This window comes from Antechinus flavipes, chromosome 6, assembly GCF_016432865.1.
Source record: "Antechinus flavipes isolate AdamAnt ecotype Samford, QLD, Australia chromosome 6, AdamAnt_v2, whole genome shotgun sequence".
In the NCBI taxonomy this organism is placed as follows: Eukaryota; Metazoa; Chordata; class Mammalia; order Dasyuromorphia; family Dasyuridae; genus Antechinus; species Antechinus flavipes.
The window spans coordinates 209,356,921-209,378,182 of record NC_067403.1 but is presented as its reverse complement, the minus strand read 5'-3'; the positions used below and the strand labels follow the sequence as shown (position 1 = coordinate 209,378,182).

The following is a 21,262-nucleotide window of genomic DNA, read 5'->3' as shown; positions in this document are numbered from 1 at the left end:
ATATGGCATTGGGGAGAAGCCTCTCTGAATTGATGGAGGAAATAATTTTTGGCTCTTTTTAGAGAAATGTGGACTGAGTGTCTCTCAATCCTTTTAATCACGTACTTGATTCTGTCAGCTCTATGTTTATATATATAAAAAAAAAGTTACAGAAGGGGTCACTGTATGGTTAATGCCGACTGATTTAACCAGTTTCCCCATCTTTAAAAGTGGTGTCATATACTCCTGCCTTCCCCCTATTCCTTCTTGTGAACATGTCATTGGATTTGTAATCTAACTGATGCGACTGATCCTTTCATTGGTCCAAATTACAACCTCTCCATGTTTTCTCATTTCCCTTGTCCACATTATACTAGAGGTTTTCCACTTAACTTCTAATACTGGAGGCCTCTTTCTGTGTCTTTTAACTAACAGGTATCAGTGCCACTCTTAGGAAAGCCTTCTCTTAAAAAGATAAATGTATTGAGATGTATGGAGAGCTGATAAGTTGTTGTTTCTCCTCCCTGGCTTAGTCTAGTCATAGAAATGAAATCAAATAAATGTGTAAATATTTTTTAAAAGAATTGCATATGTTTAACTTATATTGGATTATTTGCTATCTAGGGAAGGGGGGGATAAGGGGAAAGAAGGAAGAAAAATTTGGAACATAAGATTTTGCAAGGGAGAATGTTGAAAACTATCTTTGCATGTATTTTGAAAATAAAAAGCTATTATTAAGAAGAAAAAAAAAAGAAATGAAATTGTAGTATCACAGAATTTCCTTTGGAAAGGCCCTTCAATGGTTTCAAATCCAACCCTCAACCAAAACATGAACTGTTTTAACACCATCCTTAAGTGGTCTTTGAACCTGTACTTACACACACGTCCAGCTATGGGGAGTTCATCACCCCTGGAGGTTCCCCATTTTAATTTTGAGTAGGAAGTTTGTAATATGGAAGAGAGAATCTCAGAGAGAGCATTTGACTTCTCCAAAGGGATGGAGGATCAGCCAGCAAGCCAGACTGCACAGTGAGAAGGCTAGCAGGGAGAAAAGTCCCTGGTTTCCTACGTTGGTTCTTTGGGATATAGTTGTGATTGTTTAGCTGGCTGAGTGTTGCTGAGGGGCCTGCTCATGGAGGGACAGCCTGAAGAATGAAGTGGGATTGAGGTTCTGCTTCAGTGAGTATTCCCCTTTTAGGAAAAGAGTTCTTTGGGAGTTAAATAGGAAAGAGAGAGAGAGAGAGAAAAGGAGGGAGGGAGGGAGGGAGGGAGGGAGGGAGGGAGAGAGAGAGAGAGAGAGAGAGAGAGAGAGAGAAGAGAGAGAGAGAGAGAGAGGAGAGAGAGAGAGAGAGAGAGAGAAGAGAGAGAGAGAGAGAGAGAGAGAGAGAGAGAGAGAGAGAGAGAGAGAGAGAGAGAGAGAGAGAGAGAGAGAGAGAGAGAAAGAGAAAATGAATCAATGAAGTGGAACATGTTAAAGTGAGACCACGAGGCCATAGGACCTCCCTGCCAGGGAGAGGAATCACAGGTCTGCTTACTGAGATTGAGGGAGATCAGGCTCAGTGGGTGGAACAGTAAAAGGGATTATGAATTTTTCTTCCACCCTGCTAGCCCTTTTTTATTTTGTGGACCGGGAGAACAACCAGTCAACTTTGCCTGGAGGTGGTGTCTGGGAAGCTCAGTGCCTGAGCTGTGGGGTTCTTGGTGCTGTGCCAGTCCCTCCTTCCATGAATCAGGCTGTTTACTCCCAGCTGGGTTTGGGGTTACAGCGATTCCCCTCTGGGCTGGCAGCTTCAGAAGTAGGTATAGTAAAAAAAAATATATATGCATACTGTTAGAGGCCTTGGATTCAAATGCTGCCTCTGATTCTTACTTTCTTTGTCCCCAAGCAAATTACTTAATCTCTCTGGGTAGGGTTTAGTCATCTTTATCTGCAAGAAAAGGGACTAGAAGGCCCCTTCCAGTACAGATTTATGATCCGATGACCATCTCTGCTCCCCCAGAGGTGAGTCACAGTTTGGAACCCTCTGAGTTCCTTAGTAGACTAATAAAGTAACATTCTTGTTTCTTCTTTGTAACTTTTTAAGACAGTCCTTCTCAAAATGTGGCTCTCCAGAGAGGGATCCCCAACACCCTTTTGGGGGGGGTTAGGGTCAAAATTATTTTTATCACATGGTAAATATTGCTAGTAATAACTGGTGTAATCAAAAATTCTTTGGGGGAAGTCTTCAGATCCCCAACACCCTTTTGGGGGGGGTTAGGGTCAAAATTATTTTTATCACATGGTAAATATTGCTAGTAATAACTGGTGTAATCAAAAATTCTTTGGGGGAAGCCTTCAAAAATGTTTGAGACTATAAAGGGGTCTGGAGACTAAAAAAATTGAGAAAAGCTGCCCTAAGGATGTAAGTTACCAAGAAGATACTGCATTGGTCAGTATGAGACTTGCCTATTGGCTACAGGATGATAATTGGGTTCTTTGAGTTCAGGGACCATGGGAAGAAATGGGGAGGGATTGAGAAATGCATTGAGGTGGGGGGTAGTGGGAACTGCTGAGAAAAATGACCATCTGGCAAAATTTGAAAGAATTGTTGTTGACTTTTTTTTTTTTAGCCTGTGGGCAAGTTTGCATTATTGTGTGTGCTTTGTGGTATGGCGCTGGGGAGCGTTTCATGGATTTGTTTCAAGATGGTATGCTCTGAAAGTCACTGATGCCGGGAAGCTGGAGGGCCTGCACTTACCTTAAATTTTACTTCTCATGTATAGTGTGTGTTTGGGGAAAAGAGGAGGATGTTAAGAAAATGTCTTTCTCTTTCTTTCCCTCCATCTTCCCCTCCCTCCCCCCCCCAGCCTTCCACTGCTTTCCTTGATTCTGCTACACTGTATCTTTTTCTTTGCTTTTCTTTTATTAAAGCTTTTTGTTTTTTTATTTTTCAACATTGACCCTTACAAAGCCTTGTAAGGATTTGTGTTTCAAATTCCCCCCCCCTTCCTCCCACCCCCTACCCTAGATGGCAAGTAATCCAATATGTTAAATGTATTTATATATTTATTATTATTATTATTACATTGTATCTCTTGAAAATACATTACAAAGCATTTTTTTCAGATCATGATGCAATAAAAGGCCAAAAATAGATCAAAAATTAATTGGAAATTAATCCCAAAGAAAATACATGATACAAGTAGAAGTGGATCATACATTTCTCTGTAGATCTCTTGCTAACCAGAGTAGATTTCTCCCCGAGGTCTCCCCCACAAGTACCTCAGATCCTTGAATCCAAGGCACTGGACTAGAATCAGGAGGACGCGATGTTTTTTCTCGACTTATCAGCCCTTTGTTCCTCCCACTCCACCACAATGACCGGGCCAGCCCCCCACTCCATGTGTACATACTTTGTCTGTGCCCACACTGACGGGCGGGAGATTGACAGAAAGCAAAACAAAAGGAGAAAGTTAAAAGGTGAACTTGGCGCTTGATCCGGAGGGAACAAGGAAAGTAAGAATTAATTTAGCCATGATCAGCAGAAGGAAGATTTTTTTTCGTTTCTGTTTTTTGCCTTTCTCATCTCCAGCAGATTGTTCCTCCTCTCATTCCTTTAATCCTCTTTCTTTTATCTACTGATTTCTTCCCTGCTGCCTGCAAACACGCCCAGGTCTCCTCCATCCCGAAAACCCAACCATCATCGCCACTAATTCTCATCTCCCTTCTTTTCTCAGCCAAAGCCATTGCCTCCACTTCCTCTGCTCACTCCTAACCCTCTGCCATCTGCCTTCTGACCTCATGGCTCTCTCCAGGGTTACCAGTGATCTCTCTTTCCCTCAGAGTGTTCTTTTGGATAAATAACTTAATAATCGTCAAATGGGAACGTCCCAAGATATAAAGAGCAGTAAAGAGGGTTATATATAAAATTGAGAACTTTTAGTTAGCCACAATTTTTCTTTTTCGAGGTGCATATTAAATTCAGCACAGTAATAATCAAATGGCCTTGTTTGTGTGTTCATTTTCTCAACTTATTTCTGCTGTCTCTTGCATGTTTCTTTAATGTAGAATTGACACTTTCTTTCTTTATTTTCTTTCCTTATCTATCCTTACCCAGCAGCCCTTCCCCTGAAGAACTAATAAGTATCATCCAACCAAACACATCAATGCATTGCCCATGTTTGAAAGCGTCATTTCTCCGCCTTTAGTCTGATCAAGTTTTGATAGTTTCCTCTTGGATCAGATTTTCCTTCCTTAGGTCCTTGGATAAATTGTTCCTCAGATTCTCCTTAAACTTGACTCTGCATCTCATAGTTTTCCCGGGTTTACTGGAAAGCATTGTGTTTATTATTTGTTAAAAATGGTATTCCATTATCTTCATATGCTGTGATTCATTCAGCCGACCTCCAGCTGACTGGCACTTTGTCTCCAGTTCTTTGTGATGACAAAAAAAGTGCTTCCATAAATATTTCTGTACAATGTGGGTCCCTTCTCTTTGAACCTTTCTTCCTTTAAGACATAGCTCAGGCAGCAGGAAGTCAGTCCTTCCTGAGCCTCCCCCAACTGATAGCTCCTTTCCTCAAGGACTGGTTACTTAACTCCCTTGAATATATTCTCTTTATATTTATTTTACATAGAATTCTCATATATTTATATTTAGATATATATGAGAATTATATGTGTGTTTTTATACATACACATATTTATGTATATATACACAGACATGTACACAGGGAAATACATATATACACACTCATTTCTTGTAGTCATATTAGAACATAAATTCCCTGAGATTAGAGATCATTCTCATTTGTTACATTTGTATTTTCAGCCTTAGCACACTTCCTGGCACATAGTAGACCTTTAATAAAAATGCTGGTTGGCAACAAATACTTGATTGAGTGATAGTAGGTGTGTAATAAATATTTGTTGCATAATCTATTGATAAGGACCTGAGAGAGAAGATAGCTATTCAGATGGGCCTGGAGTTTCCTGAAATGAATTTTTAAAAATTGTGTCTAGGTAGGGCTTCTGAAACTTTTTCTACTTCCAACCCATTTTTTGCCCAAGAAAGTTTTACTCAATCCCTGGGTTTATAGGTATATAAAATAGGTGTACAAATTAAACATTTACCAGTAATAAATTATAATTTCACAACCTCGATAGTCAGTTATGAGGTCCCACATGAGGTCACAACCCACAATTTAAGAAGGGTGTAGAGGACCATCCAGAAAGGACGGGATCATACAGCAGGAGAGAGGTTGCATTTGAAGCAGTGGGTTTGGGTTCAAATCCCAGAAGTACTAATTGTTACTTGGATAAGGTCAAGAAAGTCCCTTCAGCTTTTGGGGGGCTTCAGTTTCCCCATGTATAAAATGAAAGGGGGTTGGTGTAGAAGGCCCTGAGGTTCCTTCATACTCTTTATTCTATACTTTTACGACCTTACTTTGCCATTGTCCAGGGGAAGCTGGACATTCTCAAAGGACCGGAGGTTAAAAGCTGACACCCGAGAGAAAACCAGACTTATTGGGTGGCTTTGTAAGATGGAGACATGGGCTGGGAGCATGACTGGATTCCAACTGTCTCATCTGGAATCTGCTCAGCTAGCATTGGGCTCGGAGTCAGGAAAACCTGAATTCATCTTTGACCTTAGATATTTATCCTGGGTGACCCTGGGCAAGTCTTTTAACCCTGTTTCCCTCAGTTTCCTCATCTGTAAAATGAGTTGGAGAAGGAAATGGCCAACCACACCAGTATCTTTGCAAGAAAACTCCAGATGGGGTCACAAAGAATTGGAAATGACTGAACAACAACAGCAGAGTGGGCTTTTCTGACACTCTGGTTGCTCTCCATATCACATCTGTTTTCAGATTTTGTCACTTCCTTCTTTATGACATCTCAATCCCTTGTTCTCCTCCTTGTGTGTCCCCCTCCCCCTGGTTCAAGCTGTCAACACTTCTTGGGCTCATGGAGAAGTGTCCTCCTAATGCTCCGTCTCATATTTCTCCCCAATCTATGGGGATTCCTCTGCTCTGCTGCCAAAGTGAATTTCTAATTTCTAATTTTAAGCGGGGCATTCACTACTCTGTACAACCTGATCTCATCCTATTTTTCCAGACTTCTTACACGCCTTTTGCTTGGCTCCCTAGTATACCTGGGGAATGGAAAATTTCCTGGGAAATATTGATAGATAATATTTATAGGGTGCTTACTATGTGCCAAGGATTTTGCTAAGTACTTTACAATATATCATTTGATCCTCACAGAGGTTGGTTTACTTTTTTATCCCCATTTTTACAAATGAGGAAACTGAGGTAAACAGAATTTAAGTCCAGAATTTTCTTGTCAAGGGTTACCCAGATACTGTATATCTGAGGCTCATTTGAATTCAGATTTTCCCAACTTCAGGCCTCATATTCTCCCTGTTAAGCCACTTAACTGCTCTATATAATCTCTTTAAAGGCTGGAAACTCTCATCACTTCTCTCCCCAAAGTGCTTCTTATAAAGTCTCCAAAGGGTAGGTACTTATTATTTATTAAATGATTTAATAGGGCAGTCAGGAGAACCTGAGTTCAAATCCAGCTTCAGATACTTTACTAGCAGTGTGACCCTCCACAAACACTTAACCCCAATTACTTCCAAAAAACCAAAACAAATAAATGAATGAACAAAAGTCTTTGGGGGCTTGGGCTGTTTTCTTCCCACTTAGAATAGGATTCTTGATGAACCCTCCAGGTGTAAGACCAGAGAAACCAAGATACTCCAGTTTTCCCTCTTGAATGCTCCCAGTATTGTTAGGATCCAGATGGACTGTTCATTGCTGGACTGATCCTCCATAAAATCACCCATCTTTTCTTCTTCCTGCTGGTATTCCTGCTATATCTACCCTTACCCTTGTTCCTCTGCATCCCGTTCTGTTTTGATTTTCCAGTGACTTGTTACTCTTCTAACATTAATCTGCAGTAAGGTGTTGAGGTTAGTTATTAATGGCTTTGGGGGAGATGTAACATTTTAGTAGGGGACTTCTGGAAAGCACAAACTTCCAAGTCCCGAAGAGAATCAAGGAGGGTAGAACTTCAGCCATTGTGATCCACAGCAATGGGGCTGCTTTTCTGGGATTGTATCAATATGGATAGCCCCCGCTCTGTCAGCTCATAAAGCTGGCTTCAGTTCAGATTTCCTCCTAACAAAAATCCCCTTAACTTGGGTGGAAAGGAGGGCTGATTCTGCCTTCTGGGGCAGGAGTTCCTCAGTCTGTTTCTGGCTGGCTCCAGGTTGATGCCTTGAGGGTAGGTTGTGTCTGAGTGTGGGTGCCCTTAGTCAACCAGCCAAGTAATCAAGTATTAATTTAGCACCCCCACTATGCCAGGAACTGTTAAATATTGGAGATCATAGAAAGGCAGAAAACAATCCCTGCTTTTTAAAAGGCTAAGTCAGGCTGGGAAACCTTTTTTCTGCCAAGGACCATTGGGATATTGATAGCATCATTCAGGGACCATACAGAATGATCAGCTTCTAGAACTCAAGCAGTAGGAAGTTGTTATATCTAACTTTCAGCTCATCATCGCCTGTGGTTGCATTAACAAATGATTTCTTGGGCCTTAAACTCAAATTTAAGGGCTAAATGGTATCTGACTTATATTTTATTATTGGTTATGACTTGGGGTCATAGATCTCATATGATCTAAACTCCTCATTTTAGAGATGCTTGGACCTGCCAAAGTTAAGTGTCTTTTCTGAGGTGACAGTTGGAAGCAGAGTTGGGGTTCAAATTCAGATCTTACAAAGCAAAATGTACCTGATGACCAGCTGGAAGAGGTTTGAAGTTGGGAGGTAGAGGAGAACATGGATGTGCTAGTACTTGAATAAAAGGAAATGGGGAGGCAGGGATTCCCCTTGCCACACCTGATAAGTCAGCTCAACTATTCTGGGAAATGTTTCCAAAGAATTCACATTCATAGTGACAAGTGAGAACTTTTTTTTTCAAGGATAAATATTCCTTTGTTGTTGTTCAGTCATGTACGATTTTTCATTTATCCTTTTGGGGTTTTCTTGGCAAAGATGCTGGAGTGGTTTGCCATTTCCTTCTCCAACTCATTTTACAGATAAGGAAACTGAGGCAAACCTTAGGGTTAAGGGACTTGCCCAGAATCACACAGCTAGTAGGCATTTTCCTGACTCCAGGTCCAGCACTACTTAGCTTCTCGATAAATACTCCTTCCCATGTTTAACTCAGTTTCACCCCTCTCTTTCTTTCTGTATTCTCTGTTGACCAAAACCCATCACGGTATCTCAGGGATTATTGTATACAGGCCAGGTTTATAAATTTAAAGCTAAATGGGACCTTAGAGACCCACCACCTTAAAAAAAAGGAAACTGAGTCACTGAGAAATCAAATGACTTGTTCAAAGAACCACAAGTAGCAAGGGGTGAAGTTAGGATTTGAACAAGGGTTGAGCCAAGGTTGCCCATCCAAATCCAGATCTTTCCCATTTCTTTAATTTGCTTCAAAGTGAGAAGAGGTTTTTTTGGATCCTTCAAGATCGCTGACTTTGTGTTTATAGTTCTAGAATTTGGCCTGGGCCATGCTCTTGGTCTTTGGTAAAGGACTAAATCAAACAGATAAGATAAGAAGGGTAAAGCACTTTGGAAATCTCATATAAATGTTAGCTGTTGTTTGCAAGAGCAGCTGGGTGGTGCAGTGGGTAGAGCTCTGAGTCTGGAGTCAGGAAAATCTGAGTTCAAATATTGCCTGTGAGACGCTGAGTAAGTCACCTAACTCTGTCTGACTCAGTTTCCTTCTCTGTAAAATGGTCTGGAGAAGGAAATGGCTAACCTCTGCAAAGAGGGTGGAGGGGGACAGAGATACCTCTGCCAAGAAAACCCCAGATGGGGTCAATGAAGAGTCATATTAACTGAACTGAGCACCTTTGAAAGGAGTTTGCATTCATGGTCCTCAGGGGAGGGAGGAGGCTTAGGCTGACCCTGCCTAACACAGTGTGCTAACCAAAGACCTTGCGGGCATTTTGGGTTTCTTTTGATAATTCAAAGATATAAAGAGACCAAAAGACCATTTGCATAAAGGGAAGAGGAAGAGAAAGTTCAAAACTCATTTGTGGTCTCCTCTGGAGTTTGTAGGTTTTCACCTTGAACCCATTATGTTGGGAAATAAAAGAGCAGGTACAGCAAGACCAGCCGGAAGCCAGACGTTGCCTGTTGGTTCATGTTGGGGAATGGCCTTGGTGAAAGTCCATGACTGAAATTCTACCATTCTGACAAGTTGGCCTAAGGCTTTTTTTTTTTAAATTTAATTTTTTTATTATAGCTTTTTATTTACAAGACATATGCATGAGTAATTTTCCAACATTGACCCTTGCACTCACTTCTGTTTAAACTTTTCCCCTCCTTCCACCCACCTCCCCCCCAGATGGCAGATTGACCAATACATGTTAAATATGTTAAAGTATATCTTAAATACAATATATGTATACATATTTATACCGTTCACAAGAATTTGTGCACAAGAAAAATCAGATTTAGAAAGGTAAAAATAACCTAGGAAGAAAAACAAAAATGCAGGCGAACAATAGCAAAAGAAGTGCAAATGCTATGTTGTGGTCCACATTCATTTCCCAGAGTTCTTTCTCTGGGTGTAGCTGGTTCTGTTCATCACAGATCAATTGGAACTGATTTGGTTCATCTCATTGCTGGAGATGGCCACATCCATCAGAATTGATCATCATATAGTATTGTTATTGAAGTATATAGTGATCTCCTGGTCCCACTCATTTCATTCAGCATCAGTTCATGTAAGTCTCTCCAGGCCTTTCTGAAATCATCCTGTTGGTCATTTCTTACAGAGCAATAATATTCCATAAAGTTCATATACCACAATTTACCCAACCATTCTCTAGTTAATGGGTATCCATTCAGTTCCAGTTTCTGGCCACTACAAAGAGGGCTACAACAAACATTCTTGCACATACAGGTTCCTTTCCTTTTTTTAGTATCTCTTTGGGGTATAAGCCCAGTAGAAACACAGCTGGATCAAAGGGTATGCACAGTTTGATAACTTTTTGGTTATAATTCCAGATTGCTCTCCAGAATGGTTGAATCCATTCACAATTCCACCAACAATGTATCAGTGTTCCAGTTTTCCCACATCCCCTCTAATATTTGTCATTATTTTTTCCTGTCATCTTAGCCAATCTGAGAGGTGTGTAGTGGTACCTCAGAGCTATCGTAATTTGCATTTCTCTGATCAATAATGATTTGGAACATCTTTTCATATGGGTAGAAATAATTTCAGTTTCATCATCTCAAAATTGTTCATATCTAAGGCTTTTGTTTAACAAAAAAATCGAGCCATATAGATGATATTTTCAAGGAATGGGTCTCTATATGGCTCGATTTTTTTGTTAAGTACTTTCTATATGGCAAGCAAAGAAAAGCAAAAAGTAAAGAAACATTCTCTACTCTCTCGGACCTACAATCTAAGGGAGAGCAGGAAAGAGAACAATCAAACACCTACAGGAATTTACAATGTTTGACCAAGGACCAGTCACTTAAACAGTACTTTCATCTTAAAAATGGGAGGAGGACTTGGGAGGGATTCAACTGGCTAACCTCTAAAATTAAAGAGAATTTAGACCATCCTTCTTGCATACAAACAGTTTGCATTTTCCAGTTCATTTATTCCTGGCCAGTAACTGGCCAGCTGCTCTGGAGTGACCATTACCACCTGAGCATCCAGAACTGGGCTTTCTTCTCATTGATCTTTAAAGGGGAAAGAAATCCTAAAGCCCAGTTTTCTGAAATTGTGACCTCATGTGGGATCTTATAACTGAATGTAAGGATTGCTAAGTCGTGATTTATTATCAGTAAATGTTTGATTTGTATACCTATTTCATATACTTGGGTTCTTGTAAAATTTTCTCAAGTAAAAGGGTCATGGATGGAAAGTGTTTAAGAAGCCTGGTCTAGACTGCTAAGTGGTGTAGGGATATCAGCCCTCTCCTTCAGGTTTCCTAGGATTTTCTGCTGTGATTCTCCTTGTCCTTCCTCGAAGCTTTTGACAATCTGGTGCTATCTATCTTGCCAGCCGAATCTCCCAATATTCTTTAGCACTTACCTCTCTCTCCTTTCCTTGAAGGTATTATCTGGATGATCTCTCTCCTTGCATCGACAACATTTATGCAGCACTTGGCACCCAGTATTTGATTAATAAATATTTGATGAATTTTGTTGACTTAAATTTCTCCCCTGCACAAAGCAATCATTCCTGTCACTCTTCTCATTCACCTTCAAATGGCATTTTGTATTCTTGCCACTCCCTTGTACCTCCTTTCTTCCTAGAATATACAGCCTTCACTTTGTCTTGATCTTGTACATCCTTCAAGCTCCAGCTAAAAATCATCTCATCGGGGCAGTTGGATGGCACAGTGGATAGAGCACTCGACCTGAAGTCAGGAAGATCTGAGTTCAAATCTGGTCTCAGCCACTTAATACTTCCTAGCTGTGTGACCCTGGGCAAGTCACTTAACCCCAATTACCTCAGCCAGAAATAAACAAACAAAAAAATCATCTCATCTCTGAAGATTCCCTTTCTTAAGTCCCAGGCTTTCTCCTGTTCCTCAATTCCCAAAGTATTTCTCTGCCTACCTCATTTAATAATAACTAGGATATATCTGATGGGTTACGGGGATATAGAAGTGCTGAACTCCCCCAAAATATATTGAGGCTTCAAAACTCTGACCATATAATTCACCAAATGTTGAGCATCTGAGGGGTTGAATCGCAAAATATATTGGGGTTTCCTGTGGATGTCGTAAGATGTCTTAAAAGAATTAGACCATCTCCAAATCAAGAGACAAAGATTTGCTAAGTTCCTTATCAGAACTCACAATTAACCAGGGGGAAGAAATGATTCCGCCATTGCCTGCTGGGGTAACCCTAAAAGAAATGAGCTATATCAAGGAGAAAGATGCCATAAAGCGGGCAAAGATCCTAGAGAACTTGCTGCCATAAGGTGGGTAGTTCCTAGTGAACCTGCAAAGAAATGGGGTACCAGTAGATTCTTTTATAGGAAAAAAATAACTTTACTTTCGGTGGGGTTATGATAATTTTGTCAAGGCAAGGAATCCCACAAGGAATCACAAAATCATCCTGGCAGTGTTCTCCCTGTTTGCCTCAGAGAATAGCTGTGGGGATTCAGCGAGGTAGGTTCCACTTAAATTCAACAAAAGCCTTACTCTGTCAATTGTCTCTCCCTATTGGTCTTTTTGCTGGGGTCTTATTCATCTCATTGTATCGTCTGATATTCTTATTAATGTTTTCTTACGTCTTATTTTCTCAACAAAATTATGAGGTCCCGAGGGCAGAGCCCACGTTATGTCTTAGATCTGCTATAGTGCCTGGCAAAGTGTTTTGCATGTTGTAGTCACTCAAATATTTGTTAATGGCCAGATCTTATTTTGGCTTTAGCAAACATCTGGATTTATTTCTCATAGCCACAGGGCCTGTTGGCTTACTGGTAGAAGCCTTGCAAAAGATCTCTGACCGAGAGAAAGATGTCGGTCAGAAAGTCTCCTCAATCAGAGAGCTTGCAAGTTTCATTTATTGATCGGTTGTTGCTAAGACTGTTTAATTTCCATTTTATCCTAACTTAGCCTAAAAATCAGCACTATCATTTTCAGTTTAATTGGATGGAGAGATTTATAATGCCTTTTTGATTAACCATCATTCTGTTTCTTCATACTTAAGAAAGTTTGAGCACTTAAGGTATGAGGTTCTGTGCTGAGGAATAATTCCTCCAGTTCCTTTACAGCTACTCATCTCAGAGGCACACTGCTAAGTGTCTTGGTCCACAGCTGCAGATCTGCCCATTGTTGGGACACAGGAAGGCTTTCCCTTTATCTGCTTCTTGGGGAGAAGTACCTCTTGTGTCAGCAGAGCAGGACCAATTTCCCAGCCAGTTAACAGGCCCTAACTACTCTGTTAAAGAAACAAATAAATAAACAAGATGGGGAGTCAGGCCCAGGACAAAGTGTGCAACAATTGCTTCCATCTGGACAATTAGAACCCTGATATGTAGCTTCTAGTCAGTGATGCTTTGGGCAGTGGATTGAAGTTTCAGGGTTGGGGGTGGAAGATGAGTGGAGGGGTAGAGATGAGAGGGTGGAGGAGGAAGGAAAATGAAAATTGCAGGGAAGGAAGAATCAGGTTGGGAAGAGTGATGGCTGTTTTGGGGGAGTTGACTGGTCCCCTGTGAGCGAAGTTTCTAAAGGGTGCTGAATCTAATGATCCTGCAGGGGACGTTGCTACTTATAGCAAAGAATGAGATATAGAGATGGAGAAGAGGGGAGCATCCTTTGGAAGTTTTCCCTTTAGGATGAAGATCTCAGAATAAGTGAGAATAATTTTGGGTTTTATGTTTCTCCTACATCTACCACCAAGTGCTCATATCTCCTTCCTTTTAGGAGGAAACAGAAAAATTTGCTGTTCTATTTGCTTATGTATCTTAAGTCCTTAAAATCACTTTGAAGTGCATACTAAAGTATGCACTCAGCTGCAGTGTTATCACCAGTTAAAAAACATACAGGGAAAGGCTGTCTTATCAGCAGAGCCAATTTATAGGCCTAGGATCCTGAATCAGGATGGGGGCAGAGTTGGGAATTCTTGGGAGTATTTAACTTATTTTTCCCTTTCCTTTCAGATTGAAGCTGTTTATCATTTAGGGCTCTTGAGGCCTTAAAAACCAAACTGTCAGCTTCTGCCTTCTAGTTTGAACTGAGATCCCGGCCCCTTGTTTGTTGGATTATTTAAACTACTACAGCTACCTATTGGTGGATAGAGCAATTCTGAATATATTTTTAGAGAAATAGGGACTTCCGTATGGAAAAGAGACTTTGTTAGAGGAATATTTTTTCTTCCTAAATCAAATCTGTTCTCCTTGTCAGAGGTAAATTTGTCGGCACAGGGTTTTTGCCAGATTTTTTTTTTTTTAATCTTGGCAGCAACAATGTGACCTTCAAGATTTATTTCCGTTCCAGGAAAATAATTAGCAAAAGATGGCAAACACCAGAGTCTGGAAAGCATTTGGTGACGATCTGCCCACATTTTATATGTCGTGGGTCAAGAGAGATGTAGGCTTATGGTAGTACCCGGTTGCTAGGCCGAATGAGATACAAATGGACAGGAAACCCAAAAGAGGTTCTTGACTATGACTGATAATTGCAAAGATGTATGACCTATGAGCCAGGGAAGAGCAGAGAGCTACTTCTTTCTCCCCTCTATTTCGACCTTCTTTATTCCCTGTCCTTAGTTACGTATCCCAAAGCAAATGGAGAATAGGCCTGACAAATGGACATGTTGAAGGTGGACTGCTCAGCACTATCCATGATCTATTCCTGGGTTTGGACTGCGCTGCATTTCTGGTTTGAGTTACAGCCAGCTGTGCTAAAAAAGCCAGCTGTGTAGTCCTGGGTGGCAAGATGGGCTTTAGCCTTTGCCTGTTTTTCTTAATTCAGCTCTGAGTAAGAGCCCAAAGGGAAGTGGCAAGGATCGGGTTATAAAGAAAACCGGGAGGAACAAGTGGAAATTTTTGTTTAGTTTAATTCTCATTAAAGCAGAAGAAATGCTTCTTCATTTTTCTTTTGAAAAGGATTGTTTAGTCAACCTCCTAAACAGTTTTGTAATTCCAGGCCAGCAGTTAACCGGCAGATAAATTCCAAAGGGCCCCCGAGATTTTTAAAAGCTAAGTGACTCAGCCTTCTGTTTACCTGAAGAATACTGGAGGCCCACTGCTCACTTGACCTCTGCTGGCCTGGGCTCTTCCCTCTAGCTCTGGGGCTACTTTAACTTGGTCTCCTGAGAGTTTTTGTACCTCTGAGGAGGCTCAGACTTGTGTTTCTCCAGGAACGAATGATCTCAGAATAGGTTTTCTCTCTAAACCTTTCCTGAGTTCAGGGCAGCCTTCTAAGCAGCTTCTAGGTCAGGCCTTTGGAGATCCACAGGGATATTTGATAGGGAAGCTGAAAAAACTTTTTTTAAAATTCAGTTTTATTTTCTGTTTCAAATTCTCTCCCTCCCTGTCCTTATTCATTGAGGAAAGGAGAAAAATAAAACTCACTATAAATATGTATTAATATGCAAAACAACATCTAGAAAATCTTAAAGAAGTTATTAATTTCATTTGACTTTGAGTTTGAGTAAATCACAATGCCTTATTTTGAAGTGAACTTCTTCATAATGCAGTAGTCTGATCTAAACCTGATTTAAAACCTGTATAAAATCCTGTGGATCCAGAAATGTACTATATTTAAGATCCTGTCGTAATTAGGTTATATATGTATTGTCCAAACATACTGGAACTTTGAAAATATGTTTAAGGATACAAACTTAATTTTATTTAGAAGAGATACTAAAAACATTGAGTGAAAAAAAAATTAAAACATTGAGTGAATCCCAGAATTTTGAGGCTGGAAGGAATCTTTGAGGTTGTTGTCAGTCAGTGGTCTCTCAAATGTGGGAGGCTGGAGGCAGCTGGGTGCAATGGTGACTAGAATAGTGAATTTAGAGTTAAAAAGATGAGCAAAAATCTAGTCCAAGACACTACTGTGTTTACTTCTGTTTGCTTCTGTTTCTTTGGAAAATGGGACTAGCTTGTCAGGGTTGTTGTGAGACTTAAATCAGATAATATTTATAAAGTACTTTGCTATAAAAATGCTAGCTATCAGTAGTAGTCATAGTTTGTAGTCTTAGTAGTAGTAATAATTTCAAAGTCATTTGGAAATGGGAAAGAAAGGTCATTTTTCATATCCCTTGTGATATCCAATTGTGGCCATCACATCTATTCCCTACTCTTCTCTTCTATCACTCTCCTACTCTGCCTCTTCTTTCTCCTTGAAAAGTTTCCAGTTTCCCCCCTTTTGAACCTGGTACTGTGCTCTAGGATTGTTATAACTTAACCACTTCTTGGGTATCCACCAAGGTAGCTGCATAGGTATTGTTGGACAAATCCAATCCCCTCCACTCTTCCTATTTTTTTTCTCCCAAGTAACCTGGGTGGTTCCATCAGTCACCCTTCAGAGGATTTTGTGGCAGTGTCTGGTGATTGAGTTCTACTTTTCATTCCGAATAGAACAGAGTTTTACAGAATGATTCGGCCTGGATGAGTTGTGATATTCATCTCAGATCTCATTATATTATCTTTTTGAACTTCTCTATTTCTGTCCAGGGTACCACCATTCTCCTGCTCATCTCAATTCACAACTTCAGGGTCACATTCAATTATTGACTCTCTCTTACTCTTCCCATACTCCCACTCATCCCATTTGTAGACAAATATCTTCATTTCTACCTCCACATCTCTCTCATCTTCTCTCATTATTCATATAGACACTACCCTAGTCCAATCTCTTTTGACTCTAGCCTTCCTGTCCTATCTGTTTTGGACTCAAGCCTCTCTTTTCTCCAGTCTGTCTTTTGCATAGCCATCAAAGAGATTTTCCTAAAGTTCAGGTCATCTCCCATCTCAATAAAGAAGGCTTCTTTTTAACCACATGAGCAAATGTTTTTATTTCTTTTTAAATGTCTATTTGGTGCAATTTTTATGATGTATGCAATTATTAGCATTTTACACATTCATATTATATATAAATATATATATATGTTTAAATTATATATATGTTTAAATTTTATATATATATATATATAAAGTTACAAATAAATAAATATGTGTGCACATCACAGATGCTTCTTCAAGAGGTTTTTTGTTTTTTATTGATTGGAAGTACAATCAAAAACATTTGGAGAGCCCACTAATCTAGACCAGCATGTGATACTGAGAATTCTAAAGCCCACTGAGGTTAGTTGATTTGCTCATGATTTCACAGCTGATTTGTGGCCGAGTTGGAACTCTGGTCTCCTAACTCTCAATCAACAGTTCTTTCTTTTATATCATCCTGCCTTTTCTGAGAGTCAGATGGCATTTATCCCTCAATTCTTCCTTTATCATAATTCTCAAGGGTAGGGCTTAGCGGTGAAATTTGTAGGCTCACAGAGATTTTAAGCTCATAGAATTCAGAACAAAAAAGAGTCCTAAGGGATCACCTTAATCCAGTGTTGCTGAGGCAGGGGAGGGGTGAAGAGTTTTGCAAATAGTCACCTGGCTCATGACTAGATGACAAAGAAGGCTACACATACAGGCTTTGTTTTACTTTTTCCTTTAAATCCAATGCTTTCCTCACCATGCTAGAGCTACCTGTACCTTGCATACAGACTGTTTTATTTTTTTGTCCAAAGCCCGTGCTTTCCTCACCATGTTAGAGCTACCTGTACCTTGCACACAGGCTTTGTTTTACTTTTTCCTCCAAAGCCCATGCTTTCCTCACCCTGTTAGAGCTACCTGTACCTTGCACACAGACTTTGTTTTACTTTTTCCTCCAAAGCCCATGCTTTCCTCACCATGTTAGAGCTACCTGTACCTTGCATACAGACTGTTTTATTTTTTTCTCCAAAGCCCATGCTTTCCTCACCATGTTAGAGCTACCTGTACCTCGCACACAGGCTTTGTTTTACTTTTTCCTCCAAAGCCAATGCTTTCCTCACCATGTTAGAGCTACCTGTACCTCACACACAGGCTTTACTTAATACTTTTTCCTCAAAGCCAGTGCTTTCCTCACCATGTTAGAGCTATCCGTACCTTGCCTACAGGCTTTGTTTTGTTTTTTCCTTCAAAGTGCTCTTTCCCCACCAATATCTTATTTTACAGGAAAAGCAGCTTGGTAGAGGGGCAAGGGTAGACACAGGCTGAGGAGTCAGAGAGTCCCTGTGTCCAGATTTGAAACTAGAAAAATTCAGATACTGTTCCTTGTGGAAACGGGGGAAAATTAACTTTATAATTCATTTCTCAAGAAGTTTCTGAAATTTGCCATCCGGTTGAAAGACCTTTTCAGAAAGGTTACATCACTTGCTTAAAGTCATGCAGAAAACTGGTGTTCTAGTGACCTTGACACTTAGGCCAGCTGACTGACCACCCTGTATCTTGTAACTTTTTTGTTTCAAAATCGGTTTTCTGTAGGCAGTCATAGATGACAGAGGTATTTAAAGAAAAACTCTTCTCTTGTATTTGATTAGCAGAACTTGATTCCCTTTCGTGAACAAAAAGGAAATCATAGATCAACATTTCCCTTCAGGGACATTTTTCCCCCAAAAAAAGGTTTACCTTAACTACCATAGGGATTTTCACATCCACATCTAATAAAGCTGCAGTACTTAAATCAAAAACGTGAAACATTTTAATAAAATCTGGTCTGCCATTTAAACAGGAACCATAAATTTAGCTGTCACTCTGCTTAGGTAGGAGCTTTTTTTGCACAGCTATAGAAGGTTGAGATTTGAGTTTCCTAATTTAGCTTGGAATTTGGGATTGGATTATTTTACTGTCTTCATATACAGTTGAGTTTTTTTGTGATTAGGCTGAATCTTCTACCTTATCTTGCCATGATTATGCCTTGTATTTTAATAGGAGTCAGGTGTTAGGTGGTTTCCATGCAATTTTCGAGAGAGGACGAGTCATTTGGCTCAAAGCAGAGGAAAAAGAAAGAAGCTTCTATTGTTTCCATGGTAAGATTTCTTATACAGTACAGTCGGTGATGCTGTAGTTTCCACCTCCTCCACCCCCTCCCAAAAATGTTTATTTGTAACAGAATACCAACAGAAATCTTGGAGAACTCTATACTCTAGCCTCCAAAAGTTACTGTAGCCTTCTGAGGTCTGCTAATTGAAATGTGTTGAAGAACAATGACATACTGAGACTTGGAAATTGAAGTGGTTTCCTGCACTGTCTCATTAACAAGGTTGATGTTCAAACTCTGTGCTCCTCATCCAGCTCCTACATTTCCTGTAAGGTCCAGATGAGCTGCCCATGGAGTTTCCACCTGTGCTCGTTTGCCCTCCTCTTTTAAACAAGCCAGATCTTGTCACTGACTCACTCTGCAGACTCTGTAGACCCAGGACAAATGGAGATGTTGGTACCCGCCTCTCAGCAGGAGAATCCTCTGGAAGACAGGGTGCAAAGACCGCAATCTCTGCCCTAGCCCTGAGCGCCTGGCACGAAGGTCTATGGGACTGCAGGCAGTCCCTGCGCTAAGGGGGTTCTGTGTGTTTAGCCGTGTTTACATAGGACAGGACATGTAGATTAGCGTCCTAACCAAGGAGCTGGATTCCAAGGGCAAAGTCCGCTGTTGGCACCAGAGAGGCTGGGAACACCCTGTGAGCAGGGATTTCATTAGGCTCTGGCTTTGTGGATTTTGCGTCTCTTCCTCACAGAGGATTTGGTCTCAGAGAGGTCAGGTCTTCTCCTGGGATGCCCGCCAAGCCGCTGCCTTCTCGATTTCTCTTTGTGAACATTATGGCAGCAGCAAGTGTCAATTGCTCTCTTTGTGACCTGTGTTTTCAGGTAAGTCTCGTGGGCTTTTTATGTCTTAGATGGTGGGGATAATTCTCCGTTGTGGACATGTTTTCTCCCTCTTCCCGTCATTTTTCAAATTTCTTTTTTCATTTTGTGTTGCCTCTTCCTTTATCTCTCTATCTCAGCTTCTGTTTTATATGTAATATATAAATATAAATAATGTTCATTTTGTTTATTCTTAGATTATATTTCTTATATTTAGATTATATTTCATGTTTATTCTTTTATTTCTTATTTCTATTTCTTATGCTTATTCTTATATTTCTCACGTTTATGCTTACATTTCTTATATTTTTATTATATTTCTTATGTTCATTCTTATGTTTAATATATTGTGTTTCTTATGTTTATTCTTATATTTATGTTTGTTCTAATACTTCTTATATTGATATATTATATTTATTCTTATGGTATGTTTCTTATATTTATATATAATTATGTTATAATATATGACATTATATTATACATAATTTCTTATGTTTATTCTTGTATTTCTATTTTGTTTGTTCTTTTATTTCTTATATTTATATTATGTTTCTTACATATATTATGTTTCTTCTTATATTTATATTTCATGTTCTTTTATTTCTTATATTTATATTATATTTCTTATGTTTATTCATATATTTCTATTATATTTCATATGTTTATCCTTATATTTATATTTCTTACACATGTTTCTTATGTTTATTCTTACATTTCTTATGTTCTTATATTTCTTACATTTACATTATATGTTTTATATTTATTCTTGTAGTGTTCTTATATTTATATTTCTTTAATTTCTTTTTAGGGTTCTATTTGTTTCTTTTTTTTTCTTGATCTCTCTGGGTTCTTCCCTTACCTTTCTTTCACGATTAGTAATCGCTTTGTTCTCTTCCAAAACCAGGATTTTCCTTCTCTGCTTCACATCATTTTAGATCCTATTGTATGTATTTCCTGGTAACCCAGGTATTTTGCTTTTCTCTTGGGTCTAAATGAAGTCTGATAGAATTTTGTGAAAGTGGTACCACTTAGTTAATGACTAGTCTAAAAGAAGGGAGGAAAGGGAATATTCATTTATTAATGAATTTGCCATATATATGATATATGATTTGGTGATAAGTCTTTCACAAATATTATCTCATTTCAAGCTCATTGTGCTGCTCCTATCCATTTAGAGACAAATTGTTGAAGGGATGGCTATTTTCCCTTCATAGAGAAGGTCCCAAATTTCAGTGTCTTGTATAATCTGTACATATCTAGCTCTCTTATCTCTACTTTTATGATCTAATTAGTCCCTCCACCTCCTTTAGTCTTATGTGATGTCTTGCTTGGATTGTTGAAATAGACTCCTACTTCATTTCCCTTCCTTAAAACTCCCTCTCTACTCCACTCACAGCCACTAAAGGGATTTTTACCATAGTATAGTTCTCCTTCCCTAATGAGGAAATTCCAGTGACCCCCTTTCACCCTTTGAATCAAAAACCCTCCATGGGCATTTGCAACCTGATGCATCCTGGCCCCAATCTGACTTTCCAGTTGATGCATTACTACCCTTTCCATATTTTATTGTCCAGATAAACTGGCTGTTCCTCATACTGAGCAATCCATATCTCATCTTTGTGCCTTTGCCCTGATTGACCTTCATGCCTGGTATAATGTCCTTCTTCACTTGTGCCTCTGATTTTCCTTTGCTTCCTTCAAGGTTTAGCTTGGGTACTTCCTCTGATCCCTCCAGTTGTGAAAGCCTTCACCATTAAAATTATCTTTCACTTATTTTGTACGTATTTATGCATGAATATCTTGTCTCCCTGTGTAGAATGGGACTTCTTGAGGACAGAGACTG

General features: G+C 39.6%; 1 protein-coding gene across 6 annotated transcripts in view; it reads left to right on the top strand.

Moving 5' to 3' along the window:
- The window catches only part of DENND2B (DENN domain containing 2B), a 203,632-nt gene that overhangs the window by 70,932 nt on the left and 111,438 nt on the right, over window positions 1-21,262 (top strand). The window contains exon 1 of one of the 6 annotated variants that reach the window (XM_051965227.1): window positions 19,290-19,422. The exons of the other annotated variants lie outside the window; for them this stretch is intronic. The gene's annotated coding sequence lies outside the window, so the exon portion shown is untranslated. Of the gene's footprint in view, window positions 1-19,289; window positions 19,423-21,262 lie in introns of those variants that run through there. 6 annotated transcript variants of the gene reach the window in all.